Source organism: Thalia democratica, chromosome 8, assembly GCF_965202585.1.
Source record: "Thalia democratica chromosome 8, ktThaDemo2.hap1.1, whole genome shotgun sequence".
NCBI classification, from domain to species: Eukaryota; Metazoa; Chordata; class Thaliacea; order Salpida; family Salpidae; genus Thalia; species Thalia democratica.
In genome coordinates this window covers 8,474,431-8,499,373 of record NC_139172.1, presented here as the reverse complement: position 1 = coordinate 8,499,373, position 24,943 = coordinate 8,474,431, and positions in this window count along the sequence as shown.

Genomic DNA, 24,943 nt, shown 5'->3' with positions numbered 1-24,943 from the left:
TTTTAATTATTAGAATAACAGTATTTTTTGAAATTCTAATAAGTCTTGTTTAATCATGAATATAATAAATGAGTAAGCAAATGTTGATTTTTTTTGCTTTCTACAAATTTCTACAATTTGCAGCATTCATTTATTTAAGCTTATTATGTTTAAATTATTTATTTCATAAATGTTGTCATAATACTTTATTTTGGCAATTTATTCCTTACTAGTTTGATTTTTGAATTTAGAAACTTTTAAAGATAATTTATACTGTATAACTTTTAATTACTGGCTTTCATGCTTTAATATATGCCATAAGTTTTTACAATATTTTAGTTTTAGATGTTTATAAACATATAGTAAAAAAGAAATAGAGGTTAATGTATTATTATTAGGTTTGTGTTGTTGACAGTAAATATATTTTATGTACAACTAAAAAACTAAATGGAAATTTATGACTTTGTTTATTTCAAGTTGTTTAATTTTTTCGTTTAAAAATAAATTATCTATTTAAGTATTTTATGTCTTACTTTGTTATAATAAATGTGAATGGTTCCTTTGTGTATATATAAGTTTAGTTCAACCTTATAATAATAATCAACGTCAAATTATACTTGGCTATGTTTTATTTTGATTTGATTTTTTTTGTTTATAAAATTTAAAGCTTTTAAATCATACTTTAAAGTTTATGATTTGAAAGGTGTTAGGCTAAGGTTATTAAAACTTAATAAACATATTGTCATAAAGAAATCAAGTCCAACAAAACCACAGCCTATATATATTTTCCTATTAGATTTGAAAAATGTTTATGTACCCCTTATTTTCAAATTTTATTAATTAAACAGTATGCAAAGCTATTTAAAATTTTATTTATGTTTGTAAAACTTTCTTAATAACAAATAAGATTTCTTCGATTGTAAATAAATATATACTGGTTATGATTTAAGTTTATTTAAAATACAATAATCTACTTTACCTTCATGAAATAAAGATATAAATTTTATATCTTTTTAGCTTTACTCGTAAGTGGAAGTAAATTGTTTTAAAACTAGATCCTTACCAGATCTAAGTTAAGCTTTTGATTCCGTGGAAAAAAGTGATATTGCTGAAAAAGTAAAATTCCATGATAAGACACTAAAACACGTCTTTAATCTTAAAATTAAGTTGAAATAAAATTAACTATTGTTAGTTTGGTGTAAGTGTGTCACAAGGTTCAGTCTTGCGACCATTTTGTATTAATATTTCCTGAGCAATGCCAGTTATAGGGTACTTAATTTTGCACATAAACATTACTTTACACAACCATAAAACTATAAATATGTATAAAGGATAGTACTTCGCTTAATTTGTGATTTAAAATTGTTTAAAGTGGCTTATGGTGAAAAAAAAACTGAGTTAAATGCATCTTCTCTCATCCATTAAAAAAGGATAAAAAGAAAAATTTTTAAATAAATCAATAAAAAAACGTAAACTATTTTTATAGCTTTTTCGGAGTACTTTAAAATAATTCTACCCGGTAAGAAAATTTACAAACAATAGAAACTAAGTTGTTAAAAACAGTTGATGTTCTTTATAAGACAAGGTGTTTTGAAAATAAAAAACCTTATTCAATCTTTAATTAACTCTTGATGAGTCACACTTGATATGGTTTGCTTACTCGTTTTAGAACAAATAAAACTAATATAATTTAAGTCAATGTTGTTATAAAAGTAATTATTAGATTTGTTTATTGTAAAGACATAATAATTGTTAAAAAATAATATTTATTGTCAAAAACTTGGTAAAATTTAAGCTAGGTACAAATATTTTAACTCTAAGCATTATTTTGAAGACATAAATTTTAACATTGTTTTTTCATAATAAGATTTTAACAAGAAAATTTCACAATTGATGAATTCATAAACCTATATTTTTTATAGGTTTATTATATATAAATTTAACTACAAAACCAGAACTACCTTAGAAGATTCCAGGTTTAACTGAATAACATATTTATTAAATGAAGATTTAAATAGATAAACTATTTTATTAATTTTGTTATTAAAATTTTTATATGTTTTAGAAGTATTCTACTTGTTACTTTATATCTGAGGACGGTCGTTATTGATTTTGTTTTCTAGGCTCTAATGTTATTGGTCTGGACTAAATTGTACCGATTGTTTTTTGTTTTTATTATATTAAAATATTTTAGTTTATTTCTTTTGTGTTAATAAATTTGCTAATAATATACTATTTCTTCGTTAAACTGTTATCAATCGTTAATTGAAACTACCTGTTAAATGTAAAGCTAATATTAGTTCTTTAATTTTTAAATAAGTGTACATTTTACTATGCATTTAAGTCTTTTTTGTGCCTGTTTACATTGTTTATCTCGTTATAGTTAAACTTTTAGGTTTAGACATACATTTACAATTGAAAGAAATGATACCTAAAAGAGTTAAAAGTAGTTTCTTTATGAAAGCACATAGTTTTTTACTTTTAAATTTTACCTATTTTTTAGAATTTTATAACAATTTTATATGCTTGAGTTTTTTTTACAATTTGTCTTTTATCTACTGTTTAAATATCTTTTTAATGCAATGTTTTTATTAAAATAAGTTTAACTACTTATTAGTATTGTGTAACTGTATGTTTTTTTTTAGTTTAAGGTTTTTCGGGAAAACAAATTGTGGCTTATAATATTTAAAGTAAGTTATTGAGTATTTCGATGATAAAGAGGTCTAATTAAATACCAAATTATATGACCATATTTACGAGCCTTGATTTTCTTTTCATATTTGTTAAGGTAGTTTTTTTTTGTGTTAAAAATACATTTACAGTTGAAAAAACAAAAGATCAACTTACTTTACTTATTTAGATTAACTACTATGTCCTAGAACTTTTAAATCTTATTTTAAGTAAGTAAAAGTAATCAAAATAAAGTAATTAAATTCACTAAATGTTTTACTACGTACTCACCTATTTTATTAGTAGTAATTACTATAAAATAAGTATTTGTCTAAAGAAAGTTGAGTTAGCATATAGTTTTGTAAGTTGCAACCGAAAAACTTGCATTAGTCAACTTACAATCTATTTATAATATTTTACCATTAAGTTACCGTTTGTATATATGATCATTGACTTCAGATTTGTCCCTTTTTCGTGCAAGGTTTTATACATTATCCTCTATTCAAGACAACTTTACTCTTGTTGTGAATACGATCTAAGAAAAGTGTATATAAATCATATGTCTAAATTGGTATGATCAAACCTTTGTTTTACTTAAGCTTGTCTTATCGCATACAAATTTCCAGGCTTAGGCTCTGTAGATGTTTACCGATGTTTTCTATACTTATTTATATTATTATCCACATGAATTTTTTTGTATTTTTTTGAAAATGCTAAAGAGTTTGAACCTAAACCTTTGGATGACAACTAAATTGTTTTTTTTTTAATTTGTAACACAGATTTTATAACAGTCATTAAAAGCCGTTTTACATTTAGAATTTTTTATCTAATAGTACGAAAGTACTTGTGAAAAACAACTTTGTTAATGTTTATATAAAAAACAGTGAGTTAAGTTGCTTGCTTTTCCATTTTTTGCTTGCTTATTAGTCTATCCCGTAAAATTGTTCTAAAGGAGAAAGAAAACAAAGTTTGTTTATTATTTTTAATAAAAAAAAAATATTTAACTTATTCAAACTTAGCAGTTTAAATATTTTTTTTGAATACATATGAATTAGTTCTCCATAGCTTTAGCACGAAAACAGTTTTTTATACTTCTACGTCTAACAAAAAATATAAAATGAAGATTTGATAATTAAAAAACTTCCCAGTATATTGAAAACACGAGAAGTTTTTTATGCTTAATTATTAATACAGATCTAAAAAAATTTCATAAAATAGATGGTAATACTAGATAACTACTGTTCAAGTTGTTATATTTCAACTAACATATTTTGTTCAGATCTTTTATTGGAAAAAAAAAATTACTAGTATTTTAAACGTATCATCTTTACTTTTACCAATAAAACAAACATTCAAACTCTAATAGCAGTCATTTCTATTAAAGTTTTGTGGCATAACTAAATAAGATCAAATGATTATTATTAAAACTAACTCTTGCCGTGATCATCGAAAAACTTTAATTTTTAAACTTTGATAAAAAAAAAATTTAAAACAGATTAATTAAACAATTTTTTGTGCTACAAAATAAATTTCTATTGATGAACTGTACCAAGTTAAAATTTAACGTAGGTAAACATAGTAAAAGCAGTCTACATAAGTTATAGAGTTTCAGACAAGGTTGCAACTGAATCAAGTTATACTTCTTACAACTATATTTCAGAGCTTAAGACCAGCGCTTATTAAATTTTTGAATTAACTCAATTAAAATAATATATCTATGTAAATATATTATTATAAATAATAATAATACAGTTTATAATAGTATATAGAGCAACGTTTTCTGTGTATTATATCTAATATTTGTTCAATAAATTGTGTTTTAAACGAGAATATTAACTTGTATAAAATTTAGTTACTTTGTTTTTATTGTATGTAAAGGTTTATTTTTCAAATTCGTTATGTGTTATATAAGGAAAAATACCAAAAAATTTTAAATGTAAAACTTGTTGTTGCGATTAATAGTATGTAGTGTAAAAAAAGACAACAGCATTTATTAGAAAATACAAAAAAGAAACACTAAAACGACTAAAATAAATCAGTTTTAATAAACTATTTGTATTTTCTTAGATACATTTTAAACTTGACTAAAAATTGAAGTAAACCATATGGAATAGAAACTCCGAATTTAATTTCATAAACAGCAAATCAAACCACCTAAAATGTATCAATAAAAAAAACTCCTAGCAATGGTTAAAAGAAAAATAAATAGGATTTAGAAGAATGAATAAATATTTAACAATTCCATAGCCACATATTAAAACGCTTTAAACAATGCCAACTTTATCCATACGCTTAAATAAACCGGAAATAAAAATATACAAACCGAAAAGAAAAAAATATATATATACTTTATTTCTGCCCTTCTTTCTTCTAAACCGTGAAAGCTAATCTAGGCAGAGGATTTTTAGTTTGACAAACACTGCAAAAAATACAAAATGCTAGTTAGGAAGTTATAGAAGAAAATGAATATAAAACTGGCTTATGCTGTATGAATAATATCAAAGTCATAATACGAAAAAAAAAAGCCAATAAAACAGCAGAACAAAAAAAAAGCGAAAATATCTTATCTTGTAATTATCGCTCTAAATATTTACGCCCTTTGGTTAATAAATGTTTAATTAAAAATTAAAACTACAATACCACGATATTATCTACAAAATATACTTGATCTACCGTTGGTACTTTTAAAAGTAGATGGTATAATCATAATAAAAGCTCAAAAAATTGCAAGGAAAACCGCACTGAATTATCAAAACACATTTGTAGTTTCAAATCAATTATAACACCATATAGAATATCCTGAACAAATCGGGTTGATAAAAAACGGTATACAATCAATATCCACCCGCCTTTAAAATCCACCCAAGTTTAAAAAATATTTTCTTATAACTTTTTTGCATTTTTATTTATATATATTTTTTTATTTTTCACTGTCACTGTTACCCCTAACCTTTGCCCTCGATCGGTGAGCGTTTCTCGAATTTGACTGGGTGGATTTTGATCGTGTCTGATAAAAAACATAGCATCTGCATTCTTAAAAAGAAAAGAAAGATAACCAAAGCTAACAAAAGGTATAACTTAAATAAGAGATATTAATTCCTCGAAATTTTTCCCTACTTTAATAAACTATGCTTCAAAACTTAAATGATCATTGATTAGTTAGTATGTTAAATTGTTGTGTTTGTAAAGTGAAAATTGTAAATAAATATCATTCTTGATTAAGTTTTATTAATGAATAAAACAAAAAATGATCAAATCTGAAGTTGAACAAAACAAAATGAACTATTTACATGAATCTACAACTATAGCTAGGCAAATACTTATACAAACATTACTTCTAGAAAATCGTTTTATGGTAAAAATATGTTTACAGATCAAAACTTTAAAATGAATACTCTAATAAAGCAATAAACTAAAAATTTATAAGTTTAAAAACGACATGTGACAAAAAAAAGGTTCCTATTTAATCTAATATAATCTAGTGTCTAGTTTTAAAGATTTTAAGCTAATAATTACTTTATACTATATTTTTTAGTTGTCCATTTTCATAATTAAAAATCACAAAATTTTAAGGCAAAAAATTCGCTGCAAAAAAAAAATAAAAAACTTTAGAAAAATTAAGCAAAACAAGCAAAACAGTAAAAATAGTAAAAAGAACAATAAAAACAGCTAGTAAGTCAATATGTATATTTAATAAGTAGATTTGACCTTATTCTGAATCAAATTAACTTTCATTTTATAAATAAAATAAACTTATTCAAGTTAAAATTTCTCATGGTAATTTAAAAAGATTACTTTGTTTACTTTGAGATTTAAAATAGAAAAGTGTTCATGTTACTTTGATACATTTCATGAACTTATTTTCATAAGCAAGGTTTTAAACGAAATAAAAATAATAATTATATTAAGAGTATCTTAATACATTTTAATAATGTAATAATTTCAATCTTAGAGTTTTTTACTTAAACAATGTAAACAAAATAAAATATTACTTGAAACTTTTTATCAAAATAAAATATATTGAATGATATTCAAATATACATAGCATATCCATATACAGTAATGTATTGTACTAGTATTTTAAGTTATTTTATTTCATAAATATATTTAACCTTACAAAATTTATTTTCAATAAAGTAGTTCGGCAACTAGTAGGCCTAAAAGTTCGCCTAATAGTAGGCCAATGCTGAATAGTGAAAAATGTTCAAGTTTTTGTTTTGATCATACAGGTAGTTGTTTTATTTTCGAGACCATATGAAGAAAACTTGTTTTTATGAAGAGTTTGAAAAAATTATTTATTTTAAAGTAAAACTTTGTTTAAGTTTTATGACTTTTTTTATAATGTGTGACCTAAGAAAAAAATTTCTAAGTAAGTCTGGCCGGTTTCTTATAAAAGGCCGCCAACACTATCTTATACTTATTTTGTCTTTTATATCGATGTTGTGTAAAACTGTAGTTAAATAAATTTAAAAACACCAAGAACAATATTAAATTACAGTTTTAAACTAGTAAGAAAGTTTAAAACTTTTTAACATTCTGTGACAAAATTGGTTTCCGAAAACTAGTACAATAATTTACAACCGATTTTATTTTTTTTAAACTAGCCTCTTTTGTTTTATAAAATATAATTCAATACATTTGGCTCGCAATTTTCAGCACAAGTAAATTCATCGAATCTATTTTTAACTAAATCATATGAGGAAGGATGTGACGATGCTACAAGTGTTTTCTCATAGAAATAAAGTAGGTAAAACTTTTTCGCAAAGTAGAGAAATGGAGTATTTTCAAAATTTATAAGGAAGTCTATACTGTTTAAATTACTAAACAATGCGTTGTTAGATCTATAATTTTATATGTTTTTAATATAAATATAACACTTAACTTTTATATTAAATTTTATAACATTATCACTTGCCATCTTTTTTGCTTTATCAAGTAAGAACTTTTTTTCTTTTAATTATAGATTTATTTTGTTAGTTTTTAACTTTATATACTTAAGTTTACAACTTTTTGTTATTTTTAATTGATATTTAAATTCAAAAAGCATACAACTTATTAAAACATTATTTGTAAAAATGATAATGATATAGGCGGTTGTAACATTTTAATAAGCACTATTCTGCACCAAACGTCTAACCAAATCACTTCTCACTCCACCATTTCTAACCCGATCATTCTTAACCCGATCATTTCTAACACGATCATTTCTAAACCGACCATTTCTAACTCAATCATTTCTAAACCGACCATTTCCAACCCGATCACTTCTAACCCGATCATTTCTTCGCTGAATATTTCTAACCCAATCAGTAGATATACGTTTTTCTTTTGAGTTCGGGATTTAATTCGAAAACAAACTAGTCTATGAAGTAGTTAATACATTAAAGTGTTTTTAATTTTTATTTAAAAATATAAGGATTTTATTTTATTTTGTAAAAATAGTTTTACCATAAGTTAGTATTAGCTTAACATAATTTTTATTAATTATTGTTTTTTTTTTTTTTTCAAACTACTTTAATTATACACAACTTATTAAATCGTTTGACAACATTTTGAACTCTTCTTAGTAGGATTCTTATTGTAAGCAGTTATAACTATATTTAAGTTGGATCTTCTTGTAACTTGTGTAGCTAGAATAATTTTACTAAAAGTAAACTTTTAAAGGTAAACCTTTACAAATGTAATATTGAGATACAGAAATCTTAATATTACGGTCTATAAACTACACTGTAAGTCTGGCGTTAACGTGGTATTACTGTTGACTAATATTTTACTCTTTAATAGTCGGTTAGTTTTTAGCTACATCTTAAAAACTTGTACAAGTTGTTCTTCAACTTCAATAGGCCTATTAAGATAATTGAATTAAAACAAACATTAGAAGAAATTAGAAAAATTTGTTATATAAAGTGGAAATCATAATTTTTAGATATAACCTAGCTATAGTCTACAATTATAGCTAGGCAAATACTTATACAAACTGTACTTCTAGAAAATCGTTTTATGGTAAAAATATGTTTACAGATCAAAACTTTAAAATGAATACTCCAATAAAGCAATAAACAAAAAATTTATAAGTTTAAAAACGACATGTTACAAAAAAAGGGTTCCTATTTAATCTAATATAATCTAGTGTGTAGTTTTAAAATATTTTAAGCTAATAATTACTTTATACTATATTTTTTAGTTGCCTAATTTCATAATAAAATATCACAAAATTTTAAGACTAAAAATTTGCTGCAAAAAAACACAAAAAACTTTATAGAAATTAAGAAAAATAAGCAAAAATAGTAAAAAGTACAACATAAACAGCTAGTAAATCATTATAAATTTTTTAATAAGTATCTTTGATCTATATTATAAATCAAATTCACCTTTACTTTATAAATAAAAATGAACTTTTGCAAGTTAACGTTTTTCATGGTCAGTTGAGATAAATTATTTTATATACTTTTAGATTAAATATTACGAAGAAAAATTTTCATATTAGCTTGATACATTTCATGATCTTAATTTCAAAAGCAATATTTTAAACATAATGATAATAATAACTATATTTTGAATGTTTAAACAAATTTAAAAAATGTAATAATTTAATTTTTAGAATTCTTAACTTAAATAATAATAAATAAAAGTAAGAAAACTTTACACAAAAAAAAAACTTGAAGCTTTCTATCAAAATTTAAATGTTAATGATATCCAAGTATACGTAAAATATCCATATACAATAATGTATTGTACTAGTATTTTAAGTTATTTTATTTCATAAATACATTTAGTATTACAAAATTAACTTTCAACAAAGTAGTTGGGCAACTAGTATGCCTAAAAGTTCGCCTAATAGTAGTAGGCCAATGCAGAATAGTGAAAAATTTTTAAGTTTTTGTTTTGATCAGAAAATTTAAGAAAGAAAAAAGAAGAAAAATTGTTTTTTTTTTGAAAAGTTTGAAGTAACTATTTATTTTAAAGTAAAACTTTGTTTAAGTTTTATGGAATATTTTTCTTAATAATGTGTGACCCAAGAAGAAACTTTATCAGTAAAACTAACTGATTTCTTATAAAGGGCTGCCAACACTTGTATACTAATAGTGTCGTTCTATATCGTTGCTGTGTGAAATCATTAAATTTTATTGAAAATAGATATTTTAGGCAATCAATCCCACTAAAGTATAGTGTAGAAAAAAAAGTTAACAAACTCATTTTTTTTAAAGGACTTAACAGCAGAGAATATCGAAATTAGAAATAATTTACTTTATATAAGTTGGTTTTATACAGCAGTAGACAGACATCGTTTAATTTTAAATAATACAGGTCAAGTCTGTTTATCGAAACATCTCAGTCAGGGATGTAGCTTGAACAAATTACTTGTCTATATTAGTGCATGTAGTTTATTCTAACTTTAAATTCATTTTTTTATCAAAAAAATAAACTTTTTTATAACTTTTTGCCAAATAAAAAATAAATTGACAAAAAAAATTGTTATTGTAACAAAATTTGTATTTATTGTACTTTTTTATTGAAGTTTTTTGTAGTTTATGCTATAAAAGTTTCCTTTAAACTAATCTAGAACTTTTCTAATGAATTAAATTGTAGAAGATAAAGTTATTTTGTTATATAAGATAAAAAATTAAATACCCTTAATAAAATAAATATATATTATAACAACCTATTTTTATCATGTTATGTATTTAACCACTAACATTATGACTTGATTAACTTTAGTTTAAGTATAATAAAGGTGTTCAACTTAGTTGCAATATTTCAAAGTGAGTTTTAAAAAAATTCTAGATAGAAACTATGTTAACACTACAAATATGTTTTTTAATATAATAAAACTACTTTAACTCGATAAGTTGAAATTAATTGCTTTTATAGTTAATTGTTATTAAAACCTAGAAGTTAAAATAATAAAAACTAAATTTAAAACTTTTATTAAATAAAACTCCCTACAAGTTAAAAAAATTAATGTTTAAAAATTCTAAATGAATGTAGAAAATTTTACAACGATACAATTTTAAACAATCGGCTTAGATTATTTTTATATTTTTGTTTTGTTAACCAGCATTTTTTACTATTCGATTTCATTCTAAAAATGTTTTTGTTTAGTAACACTGCAAACTTTAAAATACACTTTCAATCTAAAGAAACAATAACTATTCGTTGTCTGTATAACTTTATGTGTTTCAAAAACAACTCTTAGATCAGGGGATAAACTTTTTTCAGTGGGTTGGCACTTTTTTTGATAATAGACTAATTTTTGTGGTTGCTCATAATTATAACTGTCTAAAACTTTCTCAGGTACATAAAAATGCTTAAAATTTAAACCATTTGAAAATTACAGTAAAACAGAATGCAAAACCTTAATATGAATCCAGTTCTTTAATTTTTAGTAAAATAATTAAAATATAAACTTAAGTTCTGTTAAAATTGACAATGTGAAAACTTTGCCTAACATGGTGAAGCTAACATGTATAACGATAACTTTTATACATAAGTAACTAAAAACTATTCAAAATTATTAATTAATTTATCTTAATGTTAGAAAAACATATTCAATGGTATGTAAACAAACTACTCAGTCAAACAATTAAAGTTAAAATTATAAAGCTCAAAATCTAATTCAAATCATACTAAATTATAATTTTACAAACAAACTAGAAACAGTAGTGAGCAACTATTTTATAACTTAATGAAACAAGTTAATTGTAAAACTACGGTTTTTCGGATGTTTTAAAAATAAAACAAATATGAAAATGGTCGTTGGTTTCCTAAAAAAAAAAAGGAAGGTTTTGATGTTTGATGACTCAATTTTTTTTTTTTAAGTTTTGATTGGCTAACTTTGAATTAAAAGTTTTCTTTTTAAAATGTGCTCGCTTTCGTGACTAAAAAATTTTATATAGACTATATTTTTTTCTATTAAACAAAAAAATCTGTGTCATTTTTGCAAAAAAAAAAAACTTAATAGCAAAAAGTTAAACGATAGATATGAACTTTAAATAAATTACTTTAAAAGAAAACCACACTCAATCGTTTTTTTAATACGTTTACCCGAGTATTTTTTTTCAGGAGTCGCACAGGAAACTAGTCAAAACACGCCCCTGCCTTATATACTATTTGAGTAACATTTAGAGTAGGGTTCCACAAAATGCGACCCGTTAGCATATATATATGGCCCGTGGATGAAATAATTTGAAACTTACACTAGATATTCTGAGGTTGGATATGAAGAGTAAAAAAAGGTCTAAAATAAAATAAAAAATTTAAGAGAGATTTCAAACTTACAACAATTATTTTGGTCTGCTATGAAGAATAAAAACTGAAACTACGACTGCGGCCCGAAAACATTTTTATTTTATAAATTTTGCCCGCGACCACCAAATACCTGCCGACCGTTGACTAAGAGTCATAGTTCCTTTACAACTTATATTTTATGAAACTATAAAACACACTAATTCAAAAATAACTCTATATAATTTTTGATATGTACTAAATATTTTTTTATAAAAACAAAAGTATCCTGATGTCTACTTATCACATAAGTTTTGAAAACAATAAATTAATAAATGAGCATTAGAAATAAAAGTCAATATTAACCTTTTAAACCAATAACTAATCTATTTCTGTTTAAACTAAATATTTATATATTAAAAAAATGTTATAAGTTCACTCCTGATATTTTGTTAACGCAAAAATTTGAATACAGTAGTTATATCTAAGTAATTTTATAAGTTTTTTTTAATGTTCGTAAGATTTCTATTATTATTATTATTGTTATCTTATTACTTATACTTTATTCTAACTCTTTGTTTTATTATCATTACAAAACAAAGGAAATAAACGTTTTATTAGTTGATACTTGTTCGAACGTTCCAGCGCAAACAAAATTTTAAAACAACTTAGTAAGTACAAACAAAACGCCAGTAATTGCAAATATATTAAACTTTTTATGGACGTTTTCAGATCCATTGCACAAGTCTTCATTGCAAGACGTGTAAGTTGCTGCAACATTCACACCAGCACCGAAATTCAACATGCCTTCTTTCTCTTTCATCTTAAAGTAACAGCCTTTGTAAGTGACAGAGTTTCCAGCGATTTGGTAATTGATAGTGACGCAAGAGGTGCCGTTACTGGAAACGAAGAAGTCGCACGGATGCTCCGTACTTCCGCATTCCACTTCGTTTCCATTGGCTGAACCGCACAGGTAACACTTCAGACTGTAACCGACACTCATGGTGCAAAACAGCACAAGAAGAAGCATTAGGTGTTTCATCGTTTTATTTAAATAATTCTTTGAAAAAGAACATAATATTAAGAATTTCACCTTAATTTTCTCTAGTGAAAAAATTCCTTATTCTAAAATTATATGTGTTAATTTGAATATAATTTGTGCTCGCTAGTTATTTAAATATATAAACTTGCAATTTATATACTGCAAGAAAAAGTTAAGTGTAAAGCTTAGAAAAAAGTAGGTCTAAAAATCAACTTATGTTTTGTAACAATTATACTGATTAACATGTCTCGTAATTCTCATGTTGGACCTCAAGTTAAAGAAAAAATATATTAATTAGTCGCGAGTAACTGCGGTAGGTCCAAGCTTAGACCAGAAATGTTGAGCCCTAATTTTAAAAAGTGCAGAGTTATAAAAACTTGCTCAACTCTTTTTACAACTAAGCTGTTCCAAAATATATTTTTACCTTTTTGAAAAACAAAACGACTAAATAAATGAAATTTTGAATTTTTCGTTTAGAATTACAATATAAACTCACTGCTATAATTTTTTTATGATCTTGTATGTGTAATAGTTTCACAAGTATAAGTCTAAGTAAAATCTAATACAAAAAAATTTAAATACTGTTTTTTTAAATACACCATTATTTGAGTTAGTAAATCAGTAATTAACAAACTAAAACTTTTTTGATTGTTTTTGGAAAAATATGAATTTTTTTTTTATAGTTTACAACTAATATAGAGACAATACCCGTTCAACTTTTAGAATTAGCATACTACAGACTACGGGCCGGATATTGCCTGTCATACAGAAAATATTTTTGTTTTACCTACTTTAACAACTTGATTTTGTTGCTAAACACTTTCAACTTAGTATTACAAAAATAGAATTGACCGCATAATAATTTCACAATCCAATAATGTCTTTAACTTATAAAACGTTGCCAGTCTCTAAATGAGTTTCTATAAGTCTACTGACATGGTAGTTTTTAGCGAGAAAACTAATAAAATTTGTTGAACTATTTATTTCAAAGACAAAATATACCAGGAATAAGATTCAATTACAGTTTTTAACTAATATTAAAATTTAAAATTTTTTAACATTCTGTAACAATATAGTTTCTAAAAAAGAACACAAAAATTTACAACCGATTTTTTATTATTCTTTTTTTCTAAACTAGCCTCTTTTGTTTTATAAAACATAATTCAATACATCGAGCTCGCAATTTTTAGCACAAGTGAATTCATCGAATCTATTTTTAACTAAATCATATGTGGAAGGATGTGACAATGAAACAAATGTTTTCTCATAGAAATAAAGTACTGTTAAACTGTTTCGCAAAGTAGAGAAATGAAGTATTTTAAAAACTTACAAGGAAGTCTATACTGTTTAAAATACTAAACAATGCGTTGTTAGATCTATAATTTTATATGATTTTAACATAAATATAATACTTAACTTTTATATTAACTTTTTAATAATACTATCACTTGCCATCTTTTTGCTTAATTGAGTAAGTTTTTTTTTTCTGCAAACTATAAATTTATTTTGTTAGTTTATAAATTATTATACTTAAGTTAACAATATTTTGTTTTTTTATATTGATACTTAAATTCAAAAAACAAAGAACTTACTAAAACTTTATTTGTAATAAATAATAGTGCATACTGCTATATATGCGGTTGTTACATTTTGATAAGCACAAGCTTACTTGATTAAGTCTGTAGTATGCTAATTCTAAAAGTTAAACGGGTATTGTCTCTATATTAGTTGTAAACTATAAAAAAAAAATCATATTTTTCCAAAAACAATCAAAAATGTTTTAGTTTGTTAATTACTGATTTACTAACACAAATAATGGTGTATTTAAAAAACAGTATTTAAATTTTTTTGTATTAGATTTTACTTAGACTTATACTTGTGAAACTATTACACATACAAGGTCATAAAAAAGTTATAGAAGTGAGATTATATTGTGTTTCTAAAAGAAAAATTCAAAATTTTACTAATTTAGTCGTTTTGTTTTTCAAAAACGTAAAATTATATTTTGGAACAGCTTAGTTGTAATAAGAGTTGAGCAAGTTTTTATAACTCTGCACTTTTTGAAAAAAAGGACTCAACGCTTATAGTCTAAGCTTGGACCTACCGCAGTAACTCGCGACTAATTAATATATTTTTTTAATAATTTATATATTTAAATAACTAGCGAGCACAAATTATATTCGAATTAACATATATGATACGATTTTAGACTTAAAAGTATTTTCACTAGAGAAAATTAAGGTGAAATTCTTAATATTATGTTCTTTTTCAAAGAATTATTTAAATAAAACGATGAAACACTTAATGCTTCTTCTTGTGCAGTTTTGCACCATGAGTGTCGGTTACTGTCAACGGAAACGAAGTGGAATGCGGAACTACGGAGCAAACGTGCGACTCCTTCGTTTCCAGCAACGGCACCTCTTGCATCACTATCAATTACTAAATCGCTGGAAACTCTGCCACTTACAAAAACTGTTACTTTAAGATGAATGAGAAAGAAGGCATGTTGAATTACGGTGCTGCTGGTGTGAATGTTACAGCAACTTACATGTCTTGCGATGAAGACTTGTGCAATGGATCTGAAAACGTCCATAAAAAGTTTAATATATTTGCAATTACTGGCGTTTTGTTTGTACTTACTAAATTGTTTTAAAATTTTGTTTGCACAACCAGTTATGGATCGTTCGAACAAGTATCAACTAATAAAACGTTTATTTCCTTTGTTTTGTAATGATAATAAAACAAAAAGTTAGAATAAAGTATAAGTAATTAGATAACAATAATAATAATAATAGAAATTTTACGAACATTAAAAAAAACTTATAAAATTACTTATATATAACTATTGTATTCAAATTTTTGCGTTATTAAAATATCAGGAGTGAACTTATAACATTTTTTTAATATATAAATATTTAGTTTTAAACAGAAATACAATAGTTATCGGTTTAAATGGTTAATATTGACTTTTATTTCTAATGCTCATTTATTAGTTTATTGTTTTCAAAACTTATGTGATACGTAGACATCAGGACACTGTTGTTTTTATAAAAAAAATATTTAGTACATATCAAAAATTATATAGAGTTATTTTTGAATTAGTGTGTTTTATAGTTTCATAAAATATAAGTTTTAAAGGAAGTATGACCCTTAGTCAGCGGTCGGCAGGTATTTGGTGGTCGCGGGCAAAATTTATAAAATAAAAATGTTTTCGGGCCGCAGTCGTAGTTTTAGTTTTTACTCTTCATAGCAGACCAAAATATCTGTTGTAAGTTTAAAATTTCTCTTAAATTTATTATTTTATTTAAGACCTTTTTTTACTCTTCATATCCAACCTCAGAATATCTAGTGTAAATTTCAAATTACTTCATCCACGGGCCATATCTACTTGTTAACGGGTCGAATTTTGTGGAATCCTTTTATAAGTGTTATTCTAATAGTATATAGGGCAGGGGCGTGTTTTGACTGGTTTCCTGTGCGACTCCTGAAAAAAAAAACTTGGGTAAACGTATTAAAAAAACGATTGAGTGTGGTTTTCTTTTAAAGTATTTTGCTAAAAGTTCATATCTATCTTTTAACTTTTTGCTATCAAGTTTTTTTTTGCAAAAATGACACAGTTTTTTTTTGTTTAATTAAAAAATATAATCTATAAAAAAATTTTTAGTCACGAAAGCGAGCACATTTTAAAAAAGGAAGCTTTTAATTCAAATTTATCCAATCAAAAATTAAAAAAATATTAACAATTAAACATTTTTATTAGGAAACCAACGATCATTTTCATATTTGTTTTATTTTTAAAACATCCGAAAAACCGTAGTTTTACAATTCATCTTTTTCAATAAGTTGTGAAAAAGTTGTTCACGACTGTTTCTAGTTTGTTTTCAAAATTATAATTTAGTATGATTTGAATTAGATTTTGAGCTTTATAATTTTAACTTTAATTGTTTGACTAAGTAGTTTGTTTACATACCATTGAATATGTTTTTCTAACATTAAGACAAATTAGTTAATAATTTTGAATAGTTTTTAGTTACTTACGTATAAAAGTTATCGTTATACATGTTAGCTTAACCATGTGAGGCAAAGTTTTCACATTGTCAATTTTAACAGGACTTAAGTTTATATTTTAATTATTTTACTAATAATTAAAGAACTGGATTCATATTAAGGTTTTGCATTCTATTTTACTGTAATTTTCAAATGGTTTAAATTTTAAGCATTTTTATATACCTGAGACAGTTATAATTATGAGCAACCACAGTAATTAGTCTATTATCAAAAAAAGAGCCAACCCACTGAAAAAAGTTTATCCCCTGATCTAAGAGTTGTTTTTGAAACACATTAAGTTATACAGACAACGAATAGTTATTGTTTCTTTAGATTGAAAGTGTATTTTAAAGTTTGCAGTGTTACTAAACAAAAACATTTTTAGAATTAAATCGAATAGTAAAAAATGCTGGTTAACAAAACAAAAATGTTAAATAATCTAAGCCGATTATTTAAAGTTGTATCGTTGTAAAATTTTGTACATTCATTTAGCATTTTAAACATTAATTTTTTTAAACTTGTGGGTAGTTTTATTTAACAATAGTCTTAAATTTAATTTTTATTATTTTAACCTCTAGGTTATAATAACAATTAATTATACAAAGCAACTAATTTCAACTAATTGAGTTAAATTAGTTTTGCTATATTGAAAAAAAAGAACATATTTGTAGTGTTAACATAGTTTCTTTCTAGAATTTTTTTTAAACTCACTTTGAAATATTGCAACTAAGTTGAACACCTTTATTATACTTAAACTAAAGTTAATCAAGTCATAATGTTAGTGGTTAAATACATAACATGATAAAAATAGGTTGTTGTAATATATATACATATTTCATTAAGGGTATTTAATTTTTTATCTTACATAACAAAATAACTTTTTCTTCTACAATATAATTAGTTAGAAAAGTTCTAGATTAGTTTAAAGGAAACTTTTATAGCATAAACTACAAAAAACTTTAATAAAAAAGTACAATAAATACAAATTTTGATATAATAACAATTTTTTTTGTCAATTTATGGCAATAATTTAATATTTTTATTTGGCAAAAAGTTATAAAAAAGTTTATTATTTTGATTAAATAATGAATTAAAAGTTATAACAAACTACATGCACTAATAAAGACAAGTAATTTGTTCAAGCTACATCCCTGACTGAGATGTTTCGATAAACAGACTTGACCTGTATTATTTAAAATTAAACGATGTCTGTCTACTGCTGTATAAAACCAACTTATATAAAATAAATGATTTCTAATTTCGATATTCTCTGCTGTTAAGTCCTTTAAGAAAAATGAGTTTGTTAACTTTTTTTTCTACACTATACTTTAGTGGGATTGATTACCTGAAATATCTAATTTCAATAAAGTTTAATAGTTTCACACAGCAACGATATAGAACGACACTATTAGTATACAAGTGTTGGCAGCCTTTTATAAGAAACCAGTCAGATTTACTGACAAAGTTTTTTCTTGGGTCACACATTATTAAGAAAAAAATTCCATAAAACTTAAACAAAGCTTTACTTTAGAATAAATAATTGTTTCAAACTGTTCAAAAAAAAAAAACAATTTTTATTCATATGGTCTCGAACACAAAATAACTATCTGTATGATAAATGCAAAAACTTTCACTATTCTGCATTGGCCTACTACTAGGCGAACTTTTAGGCCTACTAGTTGCCCAACTACTTTATTGAAAGTTAATTTTGTAATACTAAATGTATCTATGAAATAAAATAACTTGAAATATTAGTACAATATATTATTGTATATGGTTATGTTTCGCATACTTGGATTTCATTAACATTTAAATTTTGATAGAAAGTTTTAAGTTTTTTTTTTTTGTGTAAAGTTTTCTTACTTTTATTTATTATTACTTAAGTTAAAAATTCTAAAAATGAAATTATTACATTTTTCAAATTTGTTTAAATATTCAAAATATAATTATTATTATCATTATGTTTAAAATATTGCTTTTGAAATTAAATCATGAAATGTATCAAGCTAATATGAAAATTTTTCTTCGTAATATATAATCTAAAAGTATATAAAGTAATTTATCTCAACCGACCATGAAAAACTTTAACTTGCAAAAGTTCATTTTTATAATAAAGTAAAGGTGAATTTGATTTATAATATAGATCAAAGATACTTATTAAAAAATTTATAATGATTTACTAGCTGTTTATGTTGTACTTTTTACTATTTTTGCTTATTTTTCAAAATCATATAAAGTTTTTTGTGGTTTTTGCAGCAATTTTTTAGCCTGAAAAAATTATGATATCTAATTCTTAAAATGGGCAAATGAAAAATGTAGTAAAATGTAATTATCAACTTAAAATATTTTAAAACGAGGGAATAGATTATATCAGATTAAATAGGAAATATTTTTCTATGTTATGTCATGCTTAAAGTTTGTAAATTTTTGGTTTATCGTATTATTAATGAAAGTTTTCATATTTAATGTTTTAATCTGAAATCTTTGTTTAATATAAAACGATTTACTAGAAGTACAGTTTCTATAAGTATTTGCCTAGCTATAATTTTAGATTAGTTTGAACAGTTAAATTTATAATGTTTTGTCTTATTTCAGATTTGATCATTCTTGTATTTTGTTCATTAACAAAATTTAAGCAAGAAATATATTTATTAATAGTTAACACTTTAATTACAAATTTTAATAAACATATTTAATTTAATTAGTTTATTTTAATTAAATTTGATGTAATTCACATTCTTATTAACTTTTTTTTTCCTTTTATCAATTTTTTATCTAGGAAATGACCAAGGCAAATGATAGTGTAATATACTTCATTTTGATTTGGGGCCAAATCGTAAAAGATATTAACATTATTTATAAAATAAACATTTAAGAGTTTAAATAACATGCAAACTAAGAGAAAAAGAAAAAAAGAAAATATTTATTTTTGGTTTAAATACCATATGATGAAAAAAAACAAAAAAAAACCTTTATTTTTGGAGGGACCCCATGAAATAATTCCGACCCCAAACCAAATATTTTTTTTTCAAATTAAAGACAAAGGTGCGTTCTCTAAAATAAAAAAAAATTAGATAGCTTTTAAGATAAGGAAAATAATTGACATTAAAGTTTTATGTTTTTTGAAAAACTAATAAATTTGCCTATAAAATTAACTTTATGCTCGTTTAAAAATGTTTAAATTTTAACACGTTGTCGAGGATATTCTACATCAGGGTTTCCCAAACTTTTTTTCAAATGGCTACCTTCAACAAGATTACTCAAAAAACTACCATTAAAAGCACTAAGACTTTTTTTTTGCTCTTCATCTGCAACTCCAGAACATCTAGTGTAAGTTTCAAATTATGGCCTTATGGCCCCCCTTTGGCCCCTTTGCTGCTCATGGTCTGCTGAGTATATGTCATGGCCCTCTAAGGGGCCACCTGTCCATTTTGGGAAACCCTGTTCTATACGATGTTGTAATTGATATACAGTTGTTTTCAAATTATAACTTTTTTTTTTAGTTCAGTGCGGTTTTCCTTGCAAGTTTTTTAGTTTCTATTATAATTTTACCATCTTCTTTTAAAAGTACCAACGGTATATCAAATATTTTTTGTAGATGATATCTTGGTTTTGTTAACTTAATTTGTTATTAATATTTATTATCTAAACAACGTATATTATTAGAGCGGCAGTTATAAGATAAAATATTAGCGGTTTTTGTTTTGTTCTGTTGAATTTTTCTGTATTATGATTTTGATAGTATTCATACAGCATAAGACAGTTTTAAACTATTTTTGATCACTATTTTGCATAGATTTTTTTTTCAGTGTTTATCAAACCAAAAGTGCTTTTTCTTGATTAGTTTTCACTGTTTGGAAGAAAGGAAAAGAGAAATGAAGTATATATATATTTTTTGTTTATTTTCTTTGAGTTTTGGTGTTTTTATTTTCGGTTTATTTAAGCGTATAGATAAAGTTGGCATTGTTTAAAGCGTTTTGGTAGGTGACTATGGAGTTGTTAAATATTTTTCATTATTCGAAATCCTATCTATTTTTCTTTTAACCATTGTTAGGAGTTTTTTTTTCGTTTTGGTTGGTCTGATTTGTTGTTTTTGAAATTAACTTCGCAGTTTCTTTGTCATATGGTTTATTTTCATTTTTAGTAAAGTTTGAAATGTGTCTAAGAAATTGCATTCAGGTGTGACAATGTCGATAGTTCTTTTAAAACCAATTTAGTCAAGTATTTAAAGTGTTTCTTTTATCTATTTTCTTATAAATTTTGTTGTCTTCTTTTACACTATTTACTATTAACTGCAACAACAAGTTTTACATTTAAAATTGATTTTGGTATTTCCCTTATATAACACAAAACGAATTTGAAAATTAGTATAAATTAGAAAATTGAATATTTACGTACAACAAAAACAAATTAACTATAGTTTGAATAAGTTAATATTCTCTTTAAAAAACACACTGTATTGAACAATTGATATATTTCAGCCGAAAAACTTGGCTTTTTTTTTTTTAACTATTTTTGTTGCTATATATTATGAACGCTTTAACTCCGACAAAAATTAATTATTATCAGTGTATTTCTTTTAATCTTTATTTTTGTTTTCATTTTGTACTAATTCACTTTGTAATTAACTTAATAATTATTTATTTACATTATAACGACATAATACCTATAATTGCTTGCTGTTATTGATATCTTGTATCACATAACATAATTACTTGAACTTTAAATTAGTTTTATTTATTCTAAAACGAGTATGCAAATCATACTTAGTGGGACTCATTAAGAGTCAATTAAAGATTAAACATAAAGATTTCCTATTTTTAATACACCTCGTCTTACAAAGAACACCAACTGTTTTTAATAACTTTGTTTTTACAGTTATTAAATTTTCTTACAGGGTAAGATTCCTTTCAAGTACTCCGAAATTATTATTATAATAATTAATTTACCTATATTTACATTAAAATTTATGTTTTTGGCCTTTTTTAAAAACAAGAGAAAATGCATCTAGTTTGCTGTTTATTTTTTACCATAAGCAACTTTAAACAATTTTAAATTACAAATTGAGCTAAGTACTCCTTGTTTATAACTTTGTTCGTTATTGATCGTGTACAATATTGTTTATTTGCAAAACTAGGAACCATTTAACTGGCATTGCTCAGGAACTATTAAAACATAATGGTCGCAAGACTGAACCTTGTGACACACCTACGCCAAATAACACAATGATTACTTTCGTTCAAATTCTATGTTAAGTATGAACAAGTTTTTTGTTTTCATATCATAGTATTTTATTTTTTTTAGCAATATCACTTTTTCCACGGAATTAAAAGCTTAACTAAATCTGATAAAATCTAGGTAAAAAATCATAAAATATCCAAAGTAAAATACTAAGGTTTTAAATTTATTAATAAATAAGATCTTGCTTACAATTGAAAAATATTTTTTTATATTCAATTCAAAGTTTGATAGAAGCTTTTATTCTTAGTATTTTTTCATACTATACTAAGGTTTCATGATATAAATTAACCTTTTTAAATAATTTAAACTTAAGTTAGTGATTTTTTATTTCATTATATTTTTATACTTAGAGATAAAGACTAGCCTTATGTTTATTTTCAACAACATCATCAAAAAAAAAAAACTGATCGACATTAAATAAAAAGCTCTTTATTTTCTTAAAGTAAAAAAAAATTGTATTTAAAAACTTTTACAAGCTTATAACAATGGTAAAATTTGTCAAAAGTTTTATTTTCAAACTAAAACTACACTTTTGCAGCTTTATATGTACTAAGCAACCATTCACATTTACTCTAACAAATTATTAAGTAAATATCAAATACTTTAGTAAATAATTTATTTTTTAACGAATACAAATTAAACAGCCTGAAATGAATAAAGACATAAAATTTCCATTAACTCTTTAATTGTAGTAAAAATTTAATTATTATATACGATACAAACCTAATAATAATATATTAACTTTTAATATTCTATTTATTTGTCTAAAAACTATGTTTTTATAAACATCTCCGACTAAAGAACTGTAAAAACTTATGGCATACATTAAAACATAAAGGCTTAGATTAAAGGTAATACTGTATAAATTTTGTTTCGAAATTTTGTAAGACCAAAAATTCAAACTATAAAATATTTTAAAGAAAAAAAATTTCCAAAATAAAAGGTTTATACAGCTTTAATAAAACAAATAATTTAAACAAAATAATTAGCTTTAATAAATTAATGCTGCAAATTGTATTTGGCACAAGTATTAAAGTGATAACTGTCACATGTAAAAAAGTCAACTAAAAACTCTTAGGTCGCACTTTTTGGGTCCTATACAGTTTTCATTGGGGTTGTTTTTAGAAAATCGAATTCCGCTAAAATTAAAGTTTCTGCAGTTCATCTTGAATTACACACAGAGTGTTTTTGTAGTTTCTTAAAAATTAGCTGAAAACTCAAAGTGCATCGTATTTATAATCACCTTAGTGTGTATAAGAATTAATTTTGACTGCACAGAAAACTTATGTAAAAAATCAAAACGACTCAAAATCAAAAAACAAACTATTTTACCTTACGTCTTTTTATTATGATGTTTTAAATGTTTCTGTGTATATTTGATTATAACACATATAACAAATATTTATCATAAAACTTTAGGTAGCCCTGGACAAGACGTTAAAAGGTAGCCGTGGTGTGCGACTTGATAACCGAAAGGTTCTTCGTGCACCAGGTCCAAGGACCAAGTATTTTGAGCGTATTTTTTCTCCAATAAACTATTTAGATATAGATTGCGTGCTAAACAAAACACCTAAGTTTAAAAAAGATAAAATTATAGTTAATTACTGTGCACTACTTTTATACGAAATAGAAATAGTTCGTATTTAGTTAAAATATTAAACATTTGTTTCATAAATAACTTACTGAATCCAAGTACAATTGAAACTTATTTTTAGTTCACCAGTTGCTGTTGAAAGAAGGAAGTTATTATCTAAACTTAGAAGAAAAACAACTGCAGGAAAGCCAATTTGTCTTTTAATTTTAAAGCCTAAGCAGTAAACTTTTCTAATGCGTTTTAAACGTTTGCCATTGACATCAAAAAATCAATTTAATCATTTTACCAAAAAAAAAAATGAACACTTAAAAAAAGGTCACGATGTAATCAAAACTACATATGCGGCCCGCATGAGATTTATTCCTTTGAAATTTAACACCAGAACAATAAACGCCTACCGAACCCTTGATAAAACGGGAAAACTATTTTTTACTTTTCTGCCAATGGGACGATTAGAAAATGAGTTTGAGAAAATCTAGTCAACACTTAACAATCTAGAGTCTTACTGAAGAGTTGTCATTTTTTAAATTATTCACTTTGAAGTGAAAACTGAGAATTGAAAACATAACTCTTTTAGAAATGTGTTTATAATAATTCAAAAGTATAGCTTAATGTTTTTTAAGTTTTGTAATCAATTTAAAATATTACTCTTAATGCCTTTAACGAACTATAGTTTTAAAAGTATTGTAGTTTTATATCTAAAACATTTTATGTTGCTTTAGTTGCAACACTTTTAGTCACTGTTGTACGTATGAAAATGATTTTAATCACTAACAATAAACGTAAGTTTTATGTACTATAAAAGATTGTAATAACATTAAAATCTGTATAAATTTCTTATTTGCTCTTCAACCAGGTTTCCTGTTTCCTGTGCGATCCCTAAAAAAACTTTTATCAGATATTGAAAGTTATTAAACATTAAGTTGGAAAGAATTGTATTAAAGTTGTATAAAAGATTTATTATTAAGAGATTGATAAGTACAATTAAAAAAAAAGTTTTTTGAGGTCGTTTGTTTCGGTGCTAGGTGATATTAAATACTATCACTAATATCACTATGTATAAAGATATCAGTTTATTAGACAGAAAGTGATTTTATTAAGACAAAAATCGCAATTTTACGTTTTATTATAAGCCCTATATGTAT